This window comes from Malus sylvestris, chromosome 4, assembly GCF_916048215.2.
Source record: "Malus sylvestris chromosome 4, drMalSylv7.2, whole genome shotgun sequence".
NCBI classification, from domain to species: domain Eukaryota; kingdom Viridiplantae; phylum Streptophyta; class Magnoliopsida; order Rosales; family Rosaceae; genus Malus; species Malus sylvestris.
In genome coordinates, this window is record NC_062263.1 from 8,286,624 (window position 1) to 8,312,436 (window position 25,813).

The 25,813-nt window shown below is 37.3% G+C and overlaps 1 long non-coding RNA gene across 3 annotated transcripts; it reads right to left on the reverse strand.

Moving 5' to 3' along the window:
- Positions 1 to 650: 650 nt before the first annotated feature.
- On the reverse strand, positions 651 to 11,665 carry LOC126619951 (uncharacterized). Of its 3 annotated transcripts, XR_007622201.1 has the most exons (5): positions 11,427 to 11,665; positions 10,081 to 10,161; positions 9,541 to 9,710; positions 6,330 to 9,219; positions 651 to 2,107 (listed from the first exon to the last, which is right to left on the reverse strand). It is a non-coding gene; the product is annotated as an uncharacterized LOC126619951 (long non-coding RNA). The 3 variants fall into 3 exon arrangements; XR_007622200.1 differs by having other exon boundaries at positions 651 to 9,219; positions 11,427 to 11,652; XR_007622199.1 differs by lacking the exons at positions 651 to 2,107; positions 6,330 to 9,219 and having other exon boundaries at positions 9,288 to 9,710; positions 11,427 to 11,652.
- Positions 11,666 to 25,813: the final 14,148 nt, after the last annotated feature.

A 25,813-nucleotide genomic window follows, 5' to 3' on the forward strand; every position in this document is an offset into this window, starting at 1 on the left:
AATAAATAAATAAGAAAATAACAATCAATGTTTCTATCTCTACACCCAATGACCCAAAACTTAGCACACCACTCCACGCCTTCATTATTTCTAGTGAAACAAACTACTATCCCATTGGCATTCTCCTCGGACCTAGGAACCACTTCTTGCAATTTCTCCTTCAAAATGTTAGTCAAGAGGCACCTAACAAACAGACCAAATGGTATAACCAATTCATAGTTTTTGTAGATGGAAAATGTGATGTCTAATAAGAAGCTGAGGGTGCCCAAAGTAACATATGATCATATGAAAGCTTCCAGTACTGTTCACTTTAACGAAAAACCACATTTTTAAACTAAAAAGTCAATCCTTGTACTATTCAGTTTGCCCTTTATTTTGCCCTTATCGTTAATACTCAAAGTTTTCAATCATTTTTCATTAATTTTTTTTTTCCAAGCAGTAACAGTTACTCTAGTGCTGTATCTGCTGCTTTTCTACATGTGAGCTCCTTCACTGGGGGAGATACAGCTTCCCACAACTTCTCCTTTACCAAAGTGTTTTTTGTTTTGCAGCTTCTGCTTATTTTCTTTGTTGGGCTCTCAAAATTGTGCCATGGATGAAAGAAATTGAGGCAAGAAATATATGCTTTTTGGTAAAATTTCCATTGAGCATTGTTTAAAGAATATTTTGTATTATCATTAATAAAAACAAACGTATATAAGATCAATGTGGTAAAACCAATAAAGTCATTACAAACCTAAGATATGCGTTTGAACATATTGACATAAGTCCTCAAACTCCAAAAATACAAACTTGAATTCTTTTGAAGACCTGCAGATAAAAACATCTTCCCTTTTGTACATACAGTGTATGTAGCTTCTTCATCTTCATATAGCTTTTTCATCACTCCTTCATATAGCTCCTTCACGTTGTTCTTCCATGCTAACTACTTATTACTTTCGTGCTCGTATACTCTCTCTGTCTCTCTCCATTCTCGTCGAGCTTGTTTCAGGACACGAATCAAAAGTGGCACAAAGAAAAATTGTAACTATAAATGTGAGAACAATCATCGTGTTAGAAATCACTTATCAGTCTTAAATAAGTGTCCATACAAGCAAAGTGTTGGCAACAAACCCCGTAGACATGTGCAAGAAAAAGATTAGAAGCACAAGTGTAAGAAAAAGAAAGCTGGATAAGTTACCTGCTTTCCATTCTCATCCATGATAATCATCCTCGGCAACGATTGAACCTGCATTAAGAAATTTGACTCTCATACAAAGAGAAATAGGTTCACAAATGCCCGAACTCAATACAAGCAAACGACAAGAGAACAATCTCAGAACTTACCAATCTGAAAAGAGATCCAAGGATAGCACATGAATGGAGATTAAAACACGTATGCATATATGATAAGACATCTAATCCCTGCAGAAGACAGATCAATACAAAACATATTTGACTATTTGACATGACCATCATCAGACTCTTCTTACGATACTGTGAAGCATCCAGCTTCAGCCATAACCCTTTTTTCATAAACTTCATATACAACAACAACAACAAAGCCTTTTCCCACTAAATGGGGTCGGCTATATGAATTCTAGAACGCCATTGCGCTCGGTTTTGTGTCATGTCCTCCATTAGATCCAAGTACTCTAAGTCTTTTCTTAGAGTCTCTTCCAAAGTTTTCATAAGTCTTCTTCTACCCCTTCGGCCCTGAACCTCTATCCCGTAGTCACATCTTCGAACCGAAGCGTCAGTAGGCCTTCTTTGCACATGTCCAAACCCATTTTGTGTACGTGTTGATACTTCACCGCCCAACATTTTGTGCCATACAGCATCGCCGGCCTTATTGCCATCCTATAAAATTTTTCCTTGAGCTTCAGTGGCCTACGACGGTCAAACAACACACCAGATGCACTCTTCCACTTCATCCATCCAGCTTGTATTCTATGGTTGAGATCTCCATCTAATTCTTCGTTCTTTTGTAAGATAGATCCTAAGTAGAGAAAAGAGTCGCTCTTTGGTATTTCCTGATCTCCGATCCTCACCCCTAACTCATTTTAACCTCCATTTGCACTGAACTTGCACTCCATATATTCTGTCTTTGATCAGCTTAGGCGAAGACCTTTAGATTCCAACACTTCTCTCCAAAGGTTAAGCTTCGCATTTACCCCTCCCGAGTTTCATCTATCAACACTATATCGTTTGCGAAAAGCATACACCAAGGAATATCATCTTGAATATGTCATGTTAACTCATCCATTACCAACGCAAAAAGGTAAGGACTTAAGGATTGTTGATGCACAAAATCAGTGAGGACTTTGATACAACAGAAAGTATTAAGTTTGTGATCTTCACTAGATTGCTCTGGTCATTAGTGTGAATAAGTATGTAAATGGATAGAGACAGGAAAGCAAACATAAGATGTACGTGGTTCACCCATATTGGCTACATCCACGGAGTAGAGGAGTTCTCATTAATTGTAAAGGGTTTACACAAGTACATAGGTTCAAGCTCTCATTTAGTGAGTACAAGTGAATGATCTCGTAATCACGAAACTTCTAAGTATCGAAGTGTGGTATCGTTTTCACTTGCCTTATCTGTCTCATAGGTAGATGTGGCATCTTCTCTGGAAGTACTCTTCCTCCATCCAGGGGTGGTATCTTTAATTGGTGGAGATGCACAAGGTAATATATCAATTTCACTTGAAGCTTACTTGTAGTTTCAGGCTTGGTCAAGTGCGATACAAACCATGTAGTAGGAGTCCCCCAAGTCGCCGAGCTAGGGGATCTGCTGAAAGAGGTGACAGACAAGGTAAGCAATCAGAGCTCCAAGCAATCAGTCCCAGATCGGAAGTTTGATTTCGAGTTCCGGCTGATTGTTCTCATTCTCCCTATCTTGCAGACAGCATGAAGGATAAAGAGAAGAAAAATGAGGATAGATGATATGAGATACTTTTGCTTTTGAAGAAGGAACTTTCCACAGGCTTATTCTTGAACTGGGCTTGAGGGTTTTCTGGTTTTCTCCAGAGTATAAGGCCGACTGAAGAATTTGAGGGTCAAAACAAGTCCATCAAATCTAGAGTACATTCAACCCTGCTGATATGTGATACTTTTGCTGTTGACAAAGTAGTGGATGTATCGGCACATGTTCTATTACGCTTGTCTCCACATGCTTCCTTGTATCCTTCTCACTTTCCCTATCTGTTCCTCAGGCAGATATGATATCTTCTCTGGAAGCATAAGATGTTGAAGATGAGTACTCGAGAGCAATGCCAGGTAAGTAATCAGGTAAGGGGTTCCAGGCAGTCAGTTCCTGACCGGAAGCTTGATTCCAACTGCTGATTGATTGCTCTCTTTCTCCTTGTCTTGCAGGTAAGAACAAGGCCAAAGGAAAAGACAGGGAAAAAGCATGATATGGGATACTCTTGCTTTTAACCTTGATAATATGAGATATTCTTGCTCTGGTGTAGCTTGTTTACAGAGGTATTATCGGGGGGGGGAAAGAAAGCTGAGTATTTTAAGAGGCTTCGTTGGGAGTGCCCTCTCAGATATGAGGAATGGTTGAGCATTTTTGCAAGTCTGCCTGTCCGTTGAGGATGGAGGTCGACATATATAAGAGTCTCCCTAACAACAAGTAGTAATGTTATTCCTTTACCCTGCTTGGTCATAGCACGATAGTGTAAGCTGCCAGCTTCACGTGTGTCAGAGCACTTTGAAAAAGTGATCTGTGGTATCTGGAAAGCTGATGTTGCGTGTGAAGATTACAGACAAGCTTTATCCAAGGAGATCTGGCTCTCGAAGTTGAGAAAGCGATGCCTCTTCGGTTTTCGAACAAGCAATCCTGTCGGGGATCTGGCTCTCGAGATTCGGAGAACAGTGCCTCTTCGATTTTTGAGAAAGTAATCCTGCTGGGAGTTTGGCTTTCGAGATTCAGAGAACGGTGTCTCTTCGATTTTTGAGAAAGTAATCATGTTGGGAGTCTGACTCTCGAGATTCGAAGGGCGATGCCTCTTCGATTTTGGAGCAAGCAATCTTGTTAGGAGTGTTTTCTCGAATGTGAGTAAAGGTTGGGCATGTTTGCTAGTCTACCTTGCCACGGAGCACAGAGGTTGACACATAGAGATTTTCCAATTATCCAGCAGTGGTGCTGTTCATTTACCCTTGTGGGTAATAATATGGTAGCTAGACCTTCAAAATTTATGTGTCTAAACTTTGTTAGTGCTGTTTCTTTGCTATTCTTTTACCTTTCTTGATCATAGCGATGTAGTGGGAGCTACAAGCTTCACGTGTCTAAACTTTGTCAGAGATCTTTGGTAAAGTTATCTGTGGTACCCATGAGCTGATGGTGTGTGTGGAAAGTGGATAATTGAACAGTAAGATTCACGTGCTTTCTACTTCACCAGAAATCTTTAATAGAATGCTCGTAATTTCAGCAAAACTGAGTGTGCATGCGACAGGTGTTGACAAGGCTGAAAAAAGCAAGTGCCTCTTCAATTTCTGAGATCGGCCCTCGTGGTCTCTGAGCAGCCCAGCTTTTGAGAAAGCAAGCGCCTCTTCGATTTCTGAGATCGACCTTCGTGATCTTTGAACAGTCCAGCTTTTGAGAAAGCAAACGCCTCTTCGATTTCTGAGATTGGCCCTCGTGGTCTCTGAGCAGCCCAGCTTTTGAAAAAGCAAACGCCTCTTCCATTTCTGAGCAGGCGCCTCTTCGATTTCTGAAGCTCCGTCGAGTGCAGATTTTTATAGAGGCTGGCATTAAGTTCCAAAGCACACTTGAATCTCCACCAGTAGAAGCTCCCTTCTTGCACTTCTAAGATCTTGATTTGTCCGACCTCTTCTCTCTTCAACACCTTTGAAAATGTCTGGCCCCTCCGACCGTCGTTTTGACTTGAACCTTGTTGAAGAGGCAGCCACGCCTTCTCCAAACAACATAGGGTGCCCATCCTTCTTATCCCCTACTGGTCTTCTTACCGTTGGGGATTTCGTGATGAAGAATGATATGACCGATGCGGTGGTGGCCAGAAACCTTCTCACTCCCAAAGATAACAGACTACTTTCCAAACGGTCTGATGAGTTGGCTGTTAAAGATTCTCTGGCTCTGAGTGTTCAATGTGCAGGTTTTGTATCTAATATGGCCCAACGCCTATTTGCTCGAACCCGCCAAGTTGAATCATTAGCGGCTGAAGTGATGAGTCTCAAACAAGAGATTAGAGGGCTCAAGCATGAGAATAAACAGTTGCACCGGCTTGCACATAACTATGCTACAAACATGAAGAGGAAGCTTAACCAGATGAAAGAATCTGATAGTCAGGTTTTACTTGATCATCAGCGGTTTGTGGGTTTGTTCCAAAGGCATTTATTGCCTTCGTCTTTTAAGGCTGTACTGCGTAATGAAGCTCCAAATGATCAACCTCCAATGCCTCCTCCTTCTAGGGTTCTGTCTAGTACTGAGGCTCTGAATGATCCCCTTCCGGTGCCTTCTCTTTTTGGGGCTCTACCGACTGCTAAGCCTTCTCCTAAGCAACCTTTGTGAAGGCTCCCTCTTGTTTGTTTATTTTGACTCATGTATATGTACATATTTGTAACTTATCGGAGATATCAATAAATAAGCTTTGCTTCATTTCAACGTATTGTGTTAAATACACCAAAGCCTTCTTCACTGAGTGCGGTCGGCTATATGAATCTTAGAACGCCATTGTGCTCGATCTTGTGTCATGTCCTTCGTTAGATCCAAATACTCTAAGTCTTTTCTTAGAGTCTCTTCCAAAGTTTTCCTAGGTCTTCCTCTACCCCTTCGGCTCTGAACCTCTGTCCCGTAGTCGCATTTTCTAACCAGAGCGTCAGTAGGCCTTCTTTGCACATGTCCAAACCACCGTAACCGATTTTCTCTCAGCTTTCCTACAATTTCAGCTACTCTTACTTTACTTCGGTTATCCTCATTCCTAATCTTATCCTTTCTCGTGTGCCCACACATCCAACGAAGCATCCTCATCTCCACTACGCCCATTTTATGTACGTGTTGATGCTTCACCGCCCAACATTCTGTGCCATACAGCATCGCCGGCCTTATTACCGTCCTATAAAATTTTCCCTTGCGCTTCATTGGCATACGGCGGTCACACAACATGCCAGATGCACTCTTCCACTTCATTCATCCAGCTTGTATTCTATGGTTGAGATCTCCATCTAATTCTCCGTTCTTTTGCAAGATAGATCCTAAGTAACAAAAACGATCGCTCTTTGGTATTTCCTGATCTCCGATCCTCACCCCTAACTCATTTTGGCCTTCATTTGCACTAAACTTGCACTTCATATATTCTGTCTTTGATCGGCTTAGGCAAAGACCTTTAGATTCCAACACTTCTCTCCAAAGGTTAAGCTTCACATTTACCCCTTCCTGAGTTTCATCTATCAACACTATATCGTATGCGAAAAGCATACACCAAGGAATATCATATTGAATATGCTTTGTTAACTCATCCATTACCAATGCAAAATGGTAAGGACTTAAGGATGAGCCTTGATGTAATCCTACAGTTATGGGGAAGCTTTCGGTTTGTCCTTCATGAGTTCTTACGGCAGTCTTTGCTCCTTCATACATATCCTTTATAGCTTAGATATATGTTACTCGTACTTCTTTCTTCTCTAAAATCCTCCAAAGAATGTCTCTTGGGACCCTATTATACGCTTTTTCCAAATCTATAAAGACCATGTGTAAATCCTTTTTCCCATCTCTATATCTTTCCATCAATCTTCGTAAGAGATAAATTGCCTTCATGGTTGAGTGCCCTGACATGAACCCGAATTGGTTGTACGAAACCCGTGTCTCTTGCCTCAATCTATGCTCAATGATTCTCTCCCAGAGCTTCATTGTATGACTCATTAGCTTAATACCCCTATAGTTCATGCAATTTTGTACGTCGCCCTTATTCTTGTAGATAGGCACCAAAGTGCTCTTTCGCCACTCATTTGGTATCTTCTTCGTTTTCAAAATCCTATTGAAAAGGTCAGTGAGTCATGCTATACATGTCTCTCCCAAGACTTTCCACACTTCGATCGGTATATCGTTTGGGCCCACTACTTTTCTATGCTTCATCTTCTTCAAAGCTATAACCACTTTTTTCTTTCTGATTCGACGATAAAAGGAGTAGTTTCTACACTCTTCTGAGTTACTCAACTCCCCTAAAGAAGTACTCTTTTCATGTCCTTCATTGAAAAGATTATAAAAATAACCTCTCCATCCGTCTTTGACCGCGTTCTCTGTAGCAAGAACCTTTCCATCCTCATCCTTGATGCACCTAACTTGGTTTAGGTCTCTTGTCTTCTTTTCCCTTGCTCTAGCTAGTTTATAGATATCAAACTCTCCTTCTTTGGTATCTAGTCGCTTATACATATCGTCATAAGCCGCTAACTTAGCTTCTCTCACAGCTTTCTTCGTCTCTTGTTTCGCTCTTCTATACCTTTCACCATTTTCATTGGTCCTGTCCTTGTATAAGGTTTTACAACATTCCTTCTTAGCCTTCACCTTTGTTTGTACCTCCTCATTCCACCACCAAGATTCCTTTTGGTGTGGAGCAAAGCCCTTGGACTCTCCTAGTACCTCTTTTGCTACCTTTCGGATACAACTAGCCAAGGAATCCCACCTTTGGCTAGCTTCCCCCTCTCTATCCCACACACACTGGGTGATTACTTTCTCTTTGAAAATGACTTGTTTTTCTTTTTCTAGATTCCACCATCTAGTCCTTGGGCACTTCCAAGTCTTGTTCTCTTTTCTCACTCTTTTGATATTTACATCCATCACCAACAAGCGATGTTGATTAGCCAAGCTCTCTCCTGGTATAACTTTGCAATCCTTACAAGTTATACGATCCCCTTTCCTCATTAGAAGAAAATCTATTTGTGTTTTTTACGACCCACTCTTGTAGGTGATCACATGTTCTTCTCTCTTCTTAAAGAAGGTGTTGGCTAAGAAGAGATCATATACCATTGCAAAATCCAAGATAGCTTCCCCATCCTCGTTTCTCTCCCCAAAACCATGGCCACCATGAAAACCTCCATAGTTGCCTGTCTCCCTGCCCACGTGTCCATTTAAATCTCCTCCTATAAATAACTTCTCCGTCTGGGCAATTCCTTGCACCAATTCTCCAAGGTCTTCCCAAAATTTCTCCTTCGAACTCGTATCCAACCCTGCTTGAGGTGCGTACGCACTAATCACATTGATGAGTTCTTGTCCTATTACAATCTTGATTGCCATGATTCTATCTCCTACCCTCTTGACATCTACAACATCTTGTGTCAAGGTCTTGTCCACGATGATGCCAACACCATTTCTCGTTCTATTTGTGCCCGAATACCAAAGTTTAAACCCTGAGTTTTCTAGATCATTTGCCTTAAAATCAACCAATTTAGTTTCTTGTAGGCACATAATATTTATCCTTCTCCTCACGATAACTTCCACTACTTCCATAGATTTTCCCGTTAAGGTTCCTATACTCCACGTTCCTAAACGCATTCTACTCTCTTGAACTCTACCCTTCTGTCCTAGCTTCTTCACCCTCCCCCATCCAATAAGATCAAAGTACTTCTTTTGTGTGTCCTGTGTAAAGTTGATAGGAGCATATGCTCCCAAACAACTTTGAGTGAAGTCGTTCGAAAAGAAGTTTCTATGGCCCCCTTGCTCATTTAACACTGCATCCGGGTGCCGATGGAGATGCAGCGACCCTTGCTCACTTATCACTGTGCTCGGGCCACACAGCGCGCCACTTACGCCCTAGCTTTAGCGCGATTTCGTTCTGGATTTATTTTCATAAGGATTCGACGTAACCGAGGAGTGCCGGCTGTCAACTACCTGACGCCCTCCCCCTCCTCCTTTGCCCGGGCTTGGGACCCGCAATGTAAGATAAACTTACACAGGCGGAATTTTTTCATAAACTTCATATAAAAAAGAAAAACCATGTGTTATTCTTATAAGCATGAATGCAGCAGAGTTCTTAAACCCACAAGGTTTTTTAACTTAATCAATCTGACCTATTAAATAAACAGCCTATGCAACACGAATTTACATAATTTTAACATGTTAATAAAACAGAACAATTTGTATATTCTGATGACAATTAATATGGTATGAGAGCAATATTTAACACAAAAGCAGAAGGAGAGTAAGGAGCTTGCAGAGTAGAAACAATGGTTACTATTCACCATGATGCAAACAGCGTAGCATAGTTCCCTGTAGCCCCTGAAACATCCACAAACGTATGTACGAACTAAGAAATATTTGTACAAGGAACATTAAACATCCAGGTCTAGCGTGCAATGGACAATGCTACTCACAAAATGGATGAAATTTACAGTCTAACAATATAAATTGGTTTTATCCATTTACAAATTATAAACTACGCGCATTAGTTCTCGCATCTTGTTATGCAGGGGTGTGCACATCGTATTGTATCTTGGCTCATACTCGCGATTCACTCAAATTTTACAACATTCTATGAAGCTTGTTTGATTTGAAAGGAAAAAAAAAAGCAATATTGATAAATGCTGTCATTACTTTTACCATGTCAAGGAACTCTATAGGACTATCCTCATAATCCATATCATCCTCAGATAGGTCGAGCTCACGGTCAGGGCTACAAGATACATAGTACCTCCATTCGCCATTCTCAATTTCGCAACAATTAGGGCAATCCATGATACCCTTTACATTGAATGCAGAACCAACACAATCTGAAGAAAAGTGTGAGTTTAGGACATCAGAAAAAAAATAAAACAAAATCCCGTATGATATGGTAAGCATAAGAGAGATAAGCATACACCAGCAAAGTACATTTAGACCAAAAGCCATTTGAAATAGCTCCAACCAAGTTTAATGAGAAAACCAACAACTATTAATAAACTCAATTTACACCCCTTGAGTTCTAAGATTTACATCAATGATGTTGAAACAAGCAATTCTCGAACAACTTAGGCGCACACACACACACACACACACAACAATAAGTGAAGGCTCCTGCCAACTCAGAGAAATACAACTCAGAAAAGACCAAGTAATAATAAATTAGAGCAATTGAAAACATGAGAGGACTCCAGGACATACCAAACTTTTGGATGGGAAAGTATTACTTTGCAAGACAAATATCCTTGTGGTAAAGCACACCCTCTTTGTTCTAAATATGAGCTGCCATGTGATAAAACTTAAGAAAATAGCCATTTCTCACTTAAACAAAGGCAATATACAGATTAAGGGAACAAAGGCAATACCAAAATTCATTACATTTAATAGTTCTCAAAGCAAATTGAAAGCTTAAGTACATGGAAGATAAGGTTGGCTAGTAGCTAAAAAAGCAGTAATTCAATGATTAAATTGATTGACATCATGATAATATCATAAAGTTCATAGCTAGCCAGCTAAACTTAAGTACATGGAACAATTAATCACTACAAAAACAGGAAAAAAAATATCCATTTTATGTCTCATAACACAGCACTAAAATGCAGCTAATAGTTATTCTAATACTCAAAAAATCGAATAATACATCTGTACCTACAAGAACCCTCAAACAAGTATGAGCCTCGGCAGCTTTGTATCTCTTACACGGAGATAACAGCAAATGATCAAATGCAATCCAATTCTTTCACCCTTTACCCTCTAGCAAAGCCCGCTAAACCAAATGCACTCCAAACATTATATTGTAAAATAAAAATTCTTGGTATGTGGAAAATTGACAATTCTTGGTAACCATGATATGTTTAAGCAATGGACCACAATTCTTGGTATGTGGAAAATTGACAATTCGTTTTCTCTAGAAGATCACCAATGTTATTTTACTCTGCATATGTTATTCTGCTTCATGTTACATTAGCTGGTTTATGGTCAAAATAACAGCTAATTTTAGTTTTAGAAATCTTAAGATTGATCAACTGCTTCTAAATGCTAATCAAATATTCCCATATGACCCAATGTTCTTAACTGTCTAATCATAAGTTGTTTACAAAGCCAACTCCCAAACAAGAAAAAGAACTGAAAACAAACAGTTGCTAGGATTACATAACCAATGGCTTCAGATAAGGAAAATCAAAATCTAGGTGTTTATTGTTATATATGACCATCTGCATCGAATCATTCCCAATCCCTGGTCAATAATCATTCTCATGTTGGCTAAACGAATAATCTCTTCGCAGGAAACACAAAAAGAGATTTTATTTTAAGTTTGCAACACTCTCTACTTATTTATCAACCGGAATTACAACCCAATTCAAAAGAATTGGGGTTTAACTCCCTCACCATGTCCATTTTCGCTTTTGGGAAACGACCCATTAACTGAGCAATCTAATTGAAATCTGAATTCCGATTTTGATGTACCTAAAATTGAAATCTAATTACAAAAACTAAAATTGAAATCTGGACATAGAAAACATTGAGATAAAGAGATGTGAAGGGACCTTCAGAATTGAGGAAACGGTGAGGAATTCCGACAGAGGGTGGAGCGGAGGAGAAGCAGATGGATGGGTAGTGGTTGTTGTCTTCCTTCGTCTTTGTCTTCGTCTAACGGAGTGGGAGGGAAGAGCGAGACGGAGTGAGAGAGAGGGCGAGATGAGCGAAAGGGAAGAGAGAGACCGAGTGAGAGAGAGGGTAGTGTCTGGACTCTTCCAATTGCACCTCCATTATGAGTAATTTGGGAAAATTAAAAAAAAAAAAAACGCCTATTTTTTTCAATTCCATGGCCAAAATTTTAACAACTAGTGTGACGCATTTGTTTTTCGCGCAAGTTTCTTTTTTCTTTTTTTTAAATAATATTGTAAAATTTACTTAAAATGTAACTTTATTCTTTTTAAATTTTTTTTTTTACATAAAATCCACAATAATATATTTTTCTAACAAAAACCCGATATGAATCATAATAATAAATTAAAGCTAATTAATATATATATATACCATTTAATTTCTTAAGTTTTATACGTACAAAATAAATAAATTTAAAACCACTTATTAAATATATATATATATATATATATATCATTCAACTTGATGAGATACGCATTCTACAAAATTAGTTTCAACGATCCAACCATCAAACTTGTTTGTATATACTTCAAGATCGCATAAGCCAAAAATCCAAAAAAAACATTCAGATATCAAGTAACAGGTCAAAACTTTTTGACGATTATAAACAAAAAATCACAATTTAACGGTTATTTTAACTCTGATTTAAAAAAAATATTATAAAATTGATTGAAAATGTGACTTTACTCCTTTCAAATTCTTTTTTTTTTACATAAAACATAATAATATATTTTTCTAACAAAAACCTGATCCGAACTACAATAATAAATTTAAAGCTACTTAATAAACATATATATCATTCAATTTCTTAAGTGTTTTAACAAAATAAATAAATTTAAAGCTACTTAATAAATAAATATATCATTGAACTTGATGGTTATAAACAAAAATTCACGATTTAACAGTAGTTTTAACTCCAATTTTGATGATTTTTCATAGCTACACTCCTTGTGTTGGAAATGTGCCCTAAAACCAATCATACGATGATACTTTACGAACATTTCACATGTTAAACTAATATAGTTTAATTTAAAGGGCAAAGATTATTGTTTGAAGCCGTCTCATATAAATGTTATACGCTTAAACGATAAGTCCAAGGAATATGTAATTGGGAGAATGCGATATAAAGAAGTTAGATTCATGGGACCGTTCTTTTTCGTATACATATCCTAAACGCTCCTGATCATAGGATTGCCAATTGAGCATTGACAGTCCGTTAAGATCAGTATGTGATATGTCTTCTTTTAGGGAGAGTGATTGGCCTCAAGTCATTGGTGTGACTGACACCAAGACAAGTATGTAGGTGCTTAATAGAGAATGAGTTCACTGAACGCGATCAACAAGGACTTCTCATACTCATGTCACATGAGAACTCATGGTTAGGATAATGCAAAGTAATCCTTTGACCTGAGGCATCATAGTTATCTTGTGGTTAGGTCCTTGATCTTTGACTATGTCAAAGTCACTTCATCTGAGGGTGTCCACGACATAGTTGGGGTTAAGCCACTTAGCCATGGAGGCAAGTGAATGCGCAACAAGGGATCTCTAACCTTCAAACTGTTTGAGGGAGAATACTCTATGATATGATTAAGAATCTCTGGCCAGAGTAAGAATGAAATTTAGGAAGTCGTTCAAAATCACATTCAAGGTAATCATATAAGTAAATGAATCACATTGGATAGTAGACATGAATAAACTATCAAACCAAACAATGTGGTCAAGAGTATTGTATTAGAGAAAGACCGTATTGCATTGTAATCCTAAACTGAATAAGTTCTCCACCTCTTCTGATTAGCTTGGGTAACATGACATATTGCTAGGTGTTACTCATGGTTTGTGGAAGCCCTAAACGTGTATAATCACTAAAGAGAGAATTGAAAGTAAGTTTCAATTCACAATCGATTTGAAAGAGTTCTAATCGCCTACTGCCTCGCTAAAAGGAACCTAATGGATCGTACACCGTGTAAGGTAGAGATTGAAGAAACAATAGAGATGAGTAAGGATAATTAAATGGTTTAATTATTTATGGCTATGATTAATTAATATGTTAATTAATCAAACGAATATGTTCGTTATAGACCTCAGATTAGTTTTGGGTCGCAAGGCCCAATGAGATTTGAATGTCAAGCCCATTAACTCAAGTTGTATGACAACTTGAAACCACAAAGGGCTTGAAAGCCCAATGAACCCTTAATGGCCGGCCATATAGAGAGGGGTAGTGAACTTGGCTTAATTGCAAGTTTGCCACTCCATTGTGAGGTGGTATAAAGGCAACTTTATAGCCATTTCATCCTTAGGGTTTCTTTTGGAGAAAAAGATGAGAACACAAGCTCCCTTTTCTCTCTAAGAGGCCGGCCACCCTAGAAGATTTTAGCTAGCAATCTTACTTCCTCTAGGTCACTCATCTTTTCTTCAAGTCCTACCTTGGTGTGGAAACTTAGAGGTTCTCAACTTTGGGAACTTGGAGAATCCTTTCAACCATCCTCATCCAAGAAATCCATGGAGCTAAGAAGTAAGGAATGAAGGCCCTCTCCTTGGGTGATTAGCCTTTGGTTATGCAAAGAGGAATCAACAAAGGTATAAAATTTCTCAACTCACTTTGTTCTTGAGTTGAGTCTTGGTTCACATAACTACTAGGCTTTGAATTTCATGGGTAATGTTTTATTTTTTAGTGCATACAAGCATGATTCCGCCTTTAATTGTTAATTGCATGTCATAGATGTTGCTCAAGGGTGCATTTGGTACGTGGGACTGGACGGGACGGAACGGGACGAGGTGTTTCGTCCCGCGTTTGGTGCCCCAAAAATGGGTGGAACGGGCTGTTCCACGGGACAGATTTTGGGTGTTTTTGCGTCCCACCTCCCCTCCTGGAACGGGTTTGTTCCACGTCTGTGGAACACAATGTTTTACCATTTTAAGACAAATATACCCCATGTCTTTTTCAAAAATTACACCTTCGTTCCGTCCCGTCCCGTTCCGTCCCGTCTGCGTACCAAACGCACCCCAAATGAACATGTTTTTCACAAATTTTCCTTCAAGTGGTATCAAGAGCCTAGGTCTAGTAGTTGGTGAATCCTTTTGGATTTTGTATTTTCATAGTTTATGATTTGAATGTTGTAATTGTTACAAGCTTTATTCTTGCCTCTTTGAATGTAAATTTTGTTAGAAAATTTGCCATCTCAAATATTGTAGATGTAGTTCATATGAGCATGAATTTTGGAGCTAAAATTTGGTGCCATGTTTTTGGGGAAATTCGGCCAAATCCAAAGGGTGGATTTTTGGGTTCATGTTTGTCTTGTTAAAAGTGTTTTAAAGTGACATTAGGAACCCCTAAGTACCCTAGTATGGTAATATGTTTTTTCCCTTAAGTTTGAGAGTTTTTGGGGTGTCTTTGGGTGAAAAATGTTCATGGAGCTCTTATGGTTTTCATGGATGTTCTTCATTGTTCTTGTTATGTTTTTGGCAAGAACAAAAATGTTGGGTATTTTGATTCAAAGTTTTTGGTTGTTTACATAAAGTTTTTGTTAGTGATGGATGGTTTGAATTTTCAATCAATACCCATACCTTTTCTACTATTCACACCATACCAATCACTTACACATTTTCCTTGTCTCAAGGAACCATGTTTTATGGAAATCACTTTTTCAAACCTAACCATCACCTTTCACTTTTGTTGAAAAATTCAAAAGTTTTATGACACTTTCTCTCATCCAAAACCGGCCACCCTATTAAATAGGGTACTTTTGGGGCTTTTATAAAATTACATAAAGTTTTGATACTTTGTGTATTTGTACTTTGACCCGAAAGTTTACATTTTTATGTAAATGCCCAAAATCACTAAAGGACAAAAGGTTTTGCTCCTTTAATAAAGTTTTTGTATTTGATGAAATTTTTGGGTTCTAGTTGTAATTACATGAAGTAGTGAACTTTTGTGTTTTTACAAAGTGACCTCAAAAGTTTGTGTTTTGCAATATAGCCCAATGGTTGAGGTAATTGTTTTTCGGCCCAAATTAGTTGAGAACAAAATAGTTTTGTATCTTTAAATGAGAATTGGATTTCATTTCATTTAGCTCCATTTAAATCAATTATATGGATACAAAAACCAAATGAAAATGTTGCATTCAAGTTTAATTAGTTAAAGCGTTAATTAATTAAAGAAAGGGTGATTATGAACCTACGCCTATGATAATTGAGCTATATGAAAGGCTGTCTCAAATTTGTTTGAACCATGGGAATGTGTAGATTAGATTTTGGTTGTAATTTGATATAATCAAATATTGTAAAAGGGCATAAGCTCTTCTTTACTTTAAAGTAATTTGTTTTGATCAAATGTTGTAAAAGAGCATACGCTCTTCTTTACTTTGAAGTACTTCTTTCTTGCTTTATTTGATATGCATGAAATGAAGTAGAGGGTCCAAATAAGAAAACACGCCTTAATATGATTAAACGCGTAACTAAAATCAATCACCATCCCTAGACCGAGATTCAACACTAGGCTCGTGTTGGATCGAATCAAAGGTTCATAGTCATCCTAAGGCCCTAAGGTAACTATATAGTCCATCAATGAATGCAAACCTTATGTTAGTAGTACCATATACTCTTGCTTTAAAAACCGTTTTACAAGCATAGTGGGAGTATCATATACAACTAAATCAATCACATGGACCAATAGTTGTAATAGGACCAAATTGTTTTAATAAGATTAAAATGCATGCTTATATGTGATGAGACCTAAAACCCTCAACCAAACCATTATTAAGTTGATAAGCATGAGAGTGCTTTGAACAATCTTTCGTGGCCTTCCACCGTGGTAGACTCCGATCGTTTGTAACTCGTACACCGACTTCACCCTATCATGGGGGAGTACAAAGTGCGTGCTTACACTCAGGAGGAGTTCTATATGCATACATGATGTTGTGAAGGTAGGCAACGAGAATGATCAACATCATATCATTGTGAGACTTCATTCTCTAGAGACCAAATAAGATGGGTACTTGCAAGAGATGCAAATGAGTAAGCGTACTCTCTCATTATTATTGATGCTAGCCAACATCATATCATTGTGAGGTGGGTTTGGTAATGATGAGTCTCCCATACCCTACTAAGAGTTTCCTCCAAAACTCTCGAATTCCGATGAGGGATATGGAATTTGCCAAAAATAGTGGGTGGTGCTATTTGATTTAAAGACCCGGATCAAATGGCTTAAAATCAATCAATTTATATTCGTTATGTATTTATTTACCAATATATTTGCAAATGCTATCCAAAACTTGACAAAGAAAAAGCCGAAAGCTTTAGTTTCCAGACTTGGTACTACAATCCCATAGATTGTCTTTAATTTCTTGTATATGTACCTAAGTAGTCTCATCCTCACAATCTTCCTATTGATAATGTATCATTGGAAGAACATGTTAGATAAGTCTATCATAAAGAGGACAACACTTTTAATGTCATAATTCTTTAATTACAAATTGTTGTATGAAGAAGTAAAAGTTGCTTTGAACAACCCTTAGTTAACGCAAACATTAGTGCTCGTTTCTTTGTTACATGAACAAGGAACTTAAGAAGTAAGCACAAGGGCATGGACACTTTATGTGCCATGATTCTTCACTTACAAATTGTTGTATGAAGAAATGAGAGTTGCCTTGAACAACTCTTGAAAGTTTGCAATTGTGTTTAGAACATAATGGTTGGTTGACAAAAATAGTCCATCAACATGGACTTATGATGATTTTGAATCATTGAGTGTTGAAGTGTTAAACCACTTCTAGAGACGAAAACTAGGGAAGGACTTCACTTTCGTGTCCCTATCCAAATGGTTTACTAAGTTTATTGTAAACTATATAGTGAACAATAACCACATGCTCTCCAAATTTCAAGATAGATAGTGGGAGTTTAGGGACCATGACTATTGTAGTCAAAGGAGAAGTCAAATGAAGAAGGCGAAATAACTCTAAGGGAACAAACTTTATTTATGAAATGATGGACATTGGAAGGGGTATTTGCAAGAAATGTCTTGCAAGTGTCAAGAACACACCTTTCGAAGGTGTTGTAAATTGTTCTTGAATAGTTCAAAATAGTTGGTTCTTCTACTTGAATCTTTGAATCCGTATTAGTAACTATGTTTTACAATCGTTGTAAAAGTACGACTAATAAGAAGTAGAAGATTAATGAGAGAAGAGAAAGTACTTCACATTTGAAACGTGAATCAAATGTAGATCTCTGCGAAAGCAGGTAGTACTTACTTCCTCATATGAACTACCAAAGAAAATGGAAAAACAAAGATTGTCTTTACATTCCAATTTGAATAAAGGAACTTAATTCCGTATGAGAAATGGATGAATGTTTTGTTTGACCAAACATGTTCTTTATTAATGAATGATTAGATTATTATAATCTAATTGATTATCTCTATAGTATAGATGATATGGTAGTGTTACCTGTTTAGAATATAACGATGCTTAAAACCCAAAAGGTTGCAAGGTAGTGACTAATCCCAACTGAGTTGTGATACCTCTAGAACATAAATTATGAGTTGGTCATAGATGGATGCTTTGGATCGTTAGATCCAGATCCAATGCCTTCTTGTTAAAATTGTATAGAGGCAAAATGTTTGAATCTTTATTCTTTTGGAAAGGAAGAAAGAATCACAAAGTTGTTGAGGTTAATTCACTTAGATGTTAGTGACACTTGTCCACAACATAATACTACTAATGTTGTATGACATTCGCCTAAGATCGCTCTCGGTTGGACTATCGTTTATTTTGAATAAACAAAAGTCCGAATACTATGCAAAAGGTTTCAAAGAATTCAATAATGTAAGTTGATGAGTAAGACATCTAAAGTATTTACCTCCTTAGATTTGATCCAAGGAAAGGTAATACTTTAGAACAGTTTCCTTGAAAGATATCAAGGAAAGAAGCATCATAAGATAATGGATATCTCCATTAGGAGAAGAACGAACTTGAATAAGATTTAGTTTGTTAGATGTTATCAATTACCCATATATAGGATATATACTTCTAAGACAATATGATTGTCAATTAGAAGATCTTCCAAAATTTTCATGACTCCATAGGATGTAGTTGAAAAGAAAGATAAGTCTTAATCATGTTAAGATTTGGGGTTGTGTACTAATAAGCAATATTTGTTTGAGAATTATCTTGTGGATATCCTTAAATTAACCTTTGGATATCACTTCTATAAACCAACTAACAAATGTTGTTTTGTTGGGTAGTTCATTGTAATCCTACAATATGATTTGCCTAACGCAAATGAACGAGAGATAGAACTCAAAGAATGGGTTCTTTGAGAGACAAGATAATCAACAAATATAACAACCTAGTTCTTACACCACAAGCTCCAAGGTAGTCGAGAAGGATTTATAAACTGTCTCAGTTGAATGGTTTGAACTTTATGACTATGTCATAGAGTTACACCTCTTAATTCGAAAGAAATAAGAATGAAAATCCTTATGATTACATTGAGTGTACATACGACATATACTCAAGGAAATGGTAAAGTACCCGAAATAGTAATACCTTTAATAGCTAATTGGTAGCTTAAGGTGACTGCAATCAAAGAGATTGGTTGACTTGGAAGAAACCATCTTTGACGTAGTCTTGGTTTCAATTAATTCAAAGATTGCTAGCTACAACTAAATGGTGATTTAATGTTTGGACATAATATGGGTTTCCGAAACCATTATTAAGATAGTCTTGATAATATATGTCTAAAACTATGAATCACAAGACATGTAAGTTGTAGAGATCCATCCATCATGAATCTTAGCAAGCTAGTGGGAGTTATAAGCGTCTTATGAGAGAAAGATCAAATCGTTTGATTTCTCATAAAGATGTAAATGAATCTTTTGTTTACTAGGTTTACAAAAGATTAATGGGAGTCAATCATGTTCCTAAATTTGAATATATACATATATGATATATTAATTCTACAAATGAAAAGAATACTTCTTCATTAAAGTTATGACTTTAAACATTCTATAACGATAGAATGTATATGGGAGACATAGTCTATAAACATGGGATGGAAATCTATAATGATAGATTTCAGGATATAATTGGATTATATCAAGCCCTAATGATAGACAAAAGATGCTAGGAAGTTTCTCATATGATGATAAACTTCAATCAGAAGAACAACTCTAGTTAGACTAGGAGGTAGCTCTTCTAAAAGGGAATGTACCCTTTGACTCCCAAAGAAACATAATGCGTAAATAGAATCCTTTATACATACGCAGAAAGGTGATTTACGTGTTTCATATTGTATGAAAAACATTGATATGAGTTGTACCTAGAACGGTACAAGATGATATCAGTGCAAGCCCAGGATCAGAACCATGGCAACTATCAAGTGAGTCCTTAAGTATTTAAGAAATACTAAATGATAGATTCCTCAAAGAATAAGGAATAATTAAAGCAACGTAATGGAAGCGGAAATGTATTAGATTATGAATCTAATCCATCATTGGATGTTTCTTAATTATGAATGAAGAGATAATCAGATATCTCTTTATTATGACTAAAGAGATATTTGGATGGAAACATTAAAAGTAATGACTTTAGTGTGTTCCATTGTGAATGCAAAATATATTGCCATATAGAAGCTTACAACAATGTTGTTTGGATGAGAAAGTGCATTCATGAACTCTCTATTCGGTTCTAACCAACAAGTGTCTCTAGTGTACCGACACTATGACACTAATGGGGCGATAGCTCAAGCCAGGGAATCAAGGTCTCATCATGATCCGAACTCAAATGAGAGACTAAACCACATGATTAAGAATCATGTATAATGATGACGTCGTTATTCTCAAGGTTGCTTTTATGGATAACATATAGATATCCATTGTCTAGGCCTACTACTCAACCTTTTTTTAAATGACTACATAAGAGGTTTCATCATTGATGACCAAGCTGATTGGCTCTAGTGCAAGTGGGAGATTGTTGGAAATGTGCCCTAAAACCAATCATACGATGATACTTTACGGACATTTCACATGTTAAACTAATATAGTTTAATTTAAAGGGCAAAGATTATTGTTTGAAGCCGTCTCATATAAATGTTATACACTTAAACGATAAGTCCAAGGAATATGTAATTGGGAGAATGCGATCTAAAGAAGTTAGATTCATGATACCATTCTCTTTCGTATACATATCCTAAACGTTCCTGATCATAGGATTGCCAATTGGGCATTGACAGTCCGTTAAGATCAGTACGTGTTATGTCTTATCTTAGGGAGAGTGAATGGTCTCGAGTCATTAATGTGATTGACACCAAGACAAGTACATAGGTGCTCAATAAAGAATGAGTTCACTGAACGCGAACAACAAGGAGTTCTCATACTCATGTCACATGAGAACTCATGGTTAGGATAATGCAAAGTAATCCTTTGACCTGAGGCATCATAGTTGTCTTGTGGTTAGGTCCTTGATCTTTGACTATGTTAAAGTCACTCCATCCGAGGGTGTCCACGACATAGTTGGGGTTAAGCCACTTAGCCATGGAGGCAAGTGAATGCGCAACAAGGGATCTCTAACCTTCAAACTGTTTGAGGGAGAATACTCTATGATATGATTAAGAATCTCTTGCCAAAGTAAGAATGAAATTTAGGCAGTCGTTCCAAATCACATTCAAGGTAATCATATAAGTAAATGAATCACATTGGATAGTAGACATGAATAAACTATCAAACTAAATAATGTGGTCAAGAGTATTGTATTAGAGAAAGACCGTATTGCATTGTAATCCTAAACTGAATAGGTTCTCCACCTCTTCTGATTAGCTTGGGTAACCATGACATACTGCTAGGTGTCACTCATGGTTTGTGGAAGCCCTAAACGTGTATAATCACTAAAGGGAGAATTGAAAGTAAGTTTCAATTCACAATCGATTTGAAAGAGTTCTAATCGCCCACTGCCTCGCTAAAATGAACCTAATGGATCGTACAACGTGTAAGATAGAGATTGAAGAAACAACAGAGATGAGTAAGGATAATTAAATGGTTTAATTATTTATGGCTAGGATTAATTAATATATTAATTAATCAAACGAATAAGTTTGTTATAGACCTCGGGTTAGTTTAGGGCCGCAAGGCCCAATGAGATTTGAATGTCAAGCCCATTAACTCAAGTTGTATGACAACTTGAAACCACAAAGGGTTTGAAAGCCCAATGAACCCTTAATGGTCGGCCATATAGAGATGGGTAGTGAACTTGGCTTAATTGCAAGTTTGCCACTCCATTGTGAGGTGGTATAAAGGCAACTTTATAGCCATTTCATCCTTAGGGTTTCTTTTGGAGAAAAAGATGAGAACACAAGCTCCCTTTTCTCTCTAAGAAGTCGGCCACCCTAGAGGATTTTAGCTAGCAATCTTACTTCCTCTAGGTCACTCATCTCTTCTTCAAGTCCTACCTTGGTGTGGAGACTTAGAGGTTCTCAACTTTGGGAACTTGGAGCATCATTTCAACCATCCTCATCCAAGAAATCCATAGAGCTAAGAAGTAAGGAATGATGGCCCTCTCCTTGGGTGATTAGCCTATGCTTATGCAAAGAAGAATCAACAAAGGTATAAAATTTCTCAACTCAATTTGTTCTTAAGTTAAGTCTTGGTTCACATACTACTAGGCTTTGAATTTCATGGGTAATGTTTTGTTTTTGAGTGCATACAAGCATGATTCCGCCTTTAATTGTTAATTGCATGCTATAAATGTTGCTCAAATGAACATGTTTTTCACAAATTTTCTTTCACCTTGATCCTATATGAATACAATGAATGAATTCGATCTTCAATTTAAAATATTTACACTAGTGGATACCATAAAATCTTATGTTATACTTAATGAAAAGTATAAATAAACTTTAAGTGTTTGTGAATCTATTGTTTTGATGGGATACGCATCCTACGAAACTAATTTCAACGATCCAACCATCAAACTTGTTTACATATGTTTCGAGATCGCATACACCAAAAATTGTAAAAAATAAACATTCAGAGATTGAGTAAAGGGACAAAAAATTTCGATGGTTATAAACGAAAATTCATGATTTAACGATTATTTTAACTCTGATTTTGATGATTTTTTACAGCTACACTCCTTGATCCTATATGAATACAATGAACTAATTCGATTGTCAATTTAAAATATTTACACAAGTGGATACCACAAAATCTTATGTCAATGTTGACCCTAAAAACTACCAAGCCTACATGACGCGCATGCCAAGTAACTAATAAGCTAACTACGTCTTTCGGTTGATGCAGGGCGTGTCAACTCGTTGGCCGAGTTCGGCCGAGGAGTAAAATGTGTTGATATTGCATTGTGCGTGCGGCTGACTTCTTGATCTTGCGACTGCGGCCGAGGAAGGAACACGTCCAAGCCTTTGGGTTCTAGAGCCTGATGACAAGGCTACTAGCTCTGCGAAGTTCACAAATCATCGACTTCGAATTTGGTCACAATGATTATATTCGTAAGAGTATAAACACGCCGAATCGACACCAGAGTATTGGGGCATAGATACTCAAAACAGATATATGTCTTGATGGTAAATGTGGTTCGGCCGTCAGAATGTTGAACTCTAAAGCCCACTTGTGAGTATCCAATCATAAAACAACTCGGCGTTCAATGTGTTGAGCCTTAATAACACCTCACTTCGTCAAAAAGGCTGATGAGATGACCTCTACCAATAAGGATTTGAAAATCCTTCTCGACATAGACTTGGATAGATAACTAGTCAGCCCTGTCGCAGTGCTGTTTATCCAAACTGAAGGTGCTTAACGGTTGGCTAATTTTACGACAACAGTGTTGTTTATCCAAACTGAAGATGTTCGCCGGTTGCCTCCACAGTGCTGTTTATCCAAACTGAAGATGTGTCGGCGTAAAAAGAAAGTAAAAATCTCGAGGTTGTTGAAAGGTTTCACGTAGAGCGAGAGTTTGCGCAGGGCAGTTTGTGTGTTGAATTGGATGAGGCCTGAATGATGTCCTCATCCCCCTATTTATAGTAGCTAACCTGTTTCCGATCGAATCACAACCATTCTCGGTGTAGGACTCCTTTCCTCGATCCCCCCTTATCTCAACCAGTCCTACTCCTACTAGGACTTTGAACTCAACCCGTTATCAAGCCGGATTCAATCCCAAACTCCAACATCCTTATCTTATCGAAACTCCTTCTTGTATCAGGATTCAACTACCCATGGATTCCTAATAGGACACGGCCAGCCTTGGCTATGTGACCCATAAACCAAATAACCCCCAATGACTCCTAAGTACAGCCTCTAGGCCGAGAACAACTTAGTGCTCGGCCCAAACCAATATTTTGGGCCCAAACAGTTATACATAATGAAAGTATAAATAAACTCTAAGTGTTAATGAATCTACCATTTTGATGGGATACGCATTGTACAAAATTAGCTTCAACAATCCAACCGTCAAACATGTTTGTATATGCTTCGAGATCGCATACGTCAAAAATCATAAAAAACAAACATTTAGAGATCAAGTAACGAGACAAAACTTTTTGACAGTTAAAAATGAAAAATCATGATTTAACGGTTATTTTAACTCTGATTTTGATTATTTTTTACATCTACACTCCTTGATCCTATATGAATATGATGCGAATAATATAAGCACACAAATTAAACCCTCTTTTGACAATTGTAGCAAAGTATGTAAGTAGGGATCGTTCTAAACCGGGGATTAGGAGGGCTTGCTAAAACCTCTAAACTGACTCAAAAACAAAAAGAAACAAAGTTAAAAATGTAAACAAAAGACTTTAAAACAAGAAAGTAAAAGGGGGATTTGGGTTGGTGAAGTTGAAAGTAAAACAAAACAGAAACTTTTAAAACAAAACAGATTGTAAACGTTTTTGGATGAAAAGGATGGATAAAAGGCTAGTTAGGAGGTTCTTCTCCACACATGTCACACTTGCAAACAAAACGATTTTCAGTTGTTCTTCCAATAAATTATGAATACTCAACGCCCCAAATTAACTGTGAATTGCACTAATTAACCCTCAGTTTTTCCACAAGTCATTGAGTTGGATGATTGCATACGACAACCCAAAACATTCCCTACAAGTTCCCTACATGAATTGCATAATAGAGATACAAGCAAGAATCATTAAGTTCTACGAAAAACATAAGCATTGACGAGGCATTCGTTACTATGAATTGCATGAAACTTATGCCAAGAATTCATTCAACGCAATCGTTTTCAAGCGACCTTCACTACTTGTGATTATAAGATTGTAACTATTAGGTGAAACTCCCTCATAATCTAGCATCATATTCATGCATGAAAACTAAGCGTGCACTCTCAATCAACATACACAAATAAGTTATCAATCAAGTAGATGAACGAATTGAATCCACAACTTATGAAATAACAACTGAATGTAATCAAATCATATTGCAAGCATGCACATGGTTTCGAATCTCCCCCTAACTAAGAGGGGTTTAGTTCCTAATGTTCACAAAGCAAAGATAAATAGAATTATACATTGAAAACAAAAGAAAGAAAACACCTAAACGTTCCAACGATCCATGTTGGATAGCAAGCACGTACAAGAACTTTCCTCTTCTTCTTTGTTGCAACACAAGGTTGGAGAATGGTTAATTTCTGGATGATCAATGAGGCTGCTGCCATGGGTATTTATAGGGAGAGGATGGACTTGTTTAATTCAATTTTCTGGTGTGAAAACAACAAGGATATACGGCAAGCATGTGGAGAATAATGGTGGGTTAGGTCTTGAATCATTCACTCAATTTTCTGGTGTGAAAGCATCAAGGATGCACGGCAAGGATGTGATTTTTGGTGTGAACATGGTTTTGAGTGGAATTTTGGTCAATCCTTCTAGAAACCTATCCCTTCTTGCAACTTGTATTTGTTTCACCAGATTTTTAGCATGTTCATTTGATGTTTTCACTTCAAATTCGTCCAAACTCCTTGCTCCATGCATATGCACTTCATTCCAAGCCCAATTTTGCTCCTAAAAGCTCCAAAATGCTCCTTTTTGCATACTTTGACAATAAAACCTGAAATTGCACGAAAATGACTTTAAACACTAAACTAACTAAGGAAAAACAACATAAATGCATGAGAACAAGCCAATTAAGTCGCATAAAAATGCTCCTATCAGAATACAATGAACTAATTCGATCGTCAATTTAAAATATTTACACAAGTAGATACCATAAAAATTTATGTTATACCACAAAGTCGTTTACTTTGGGCGACGAAGG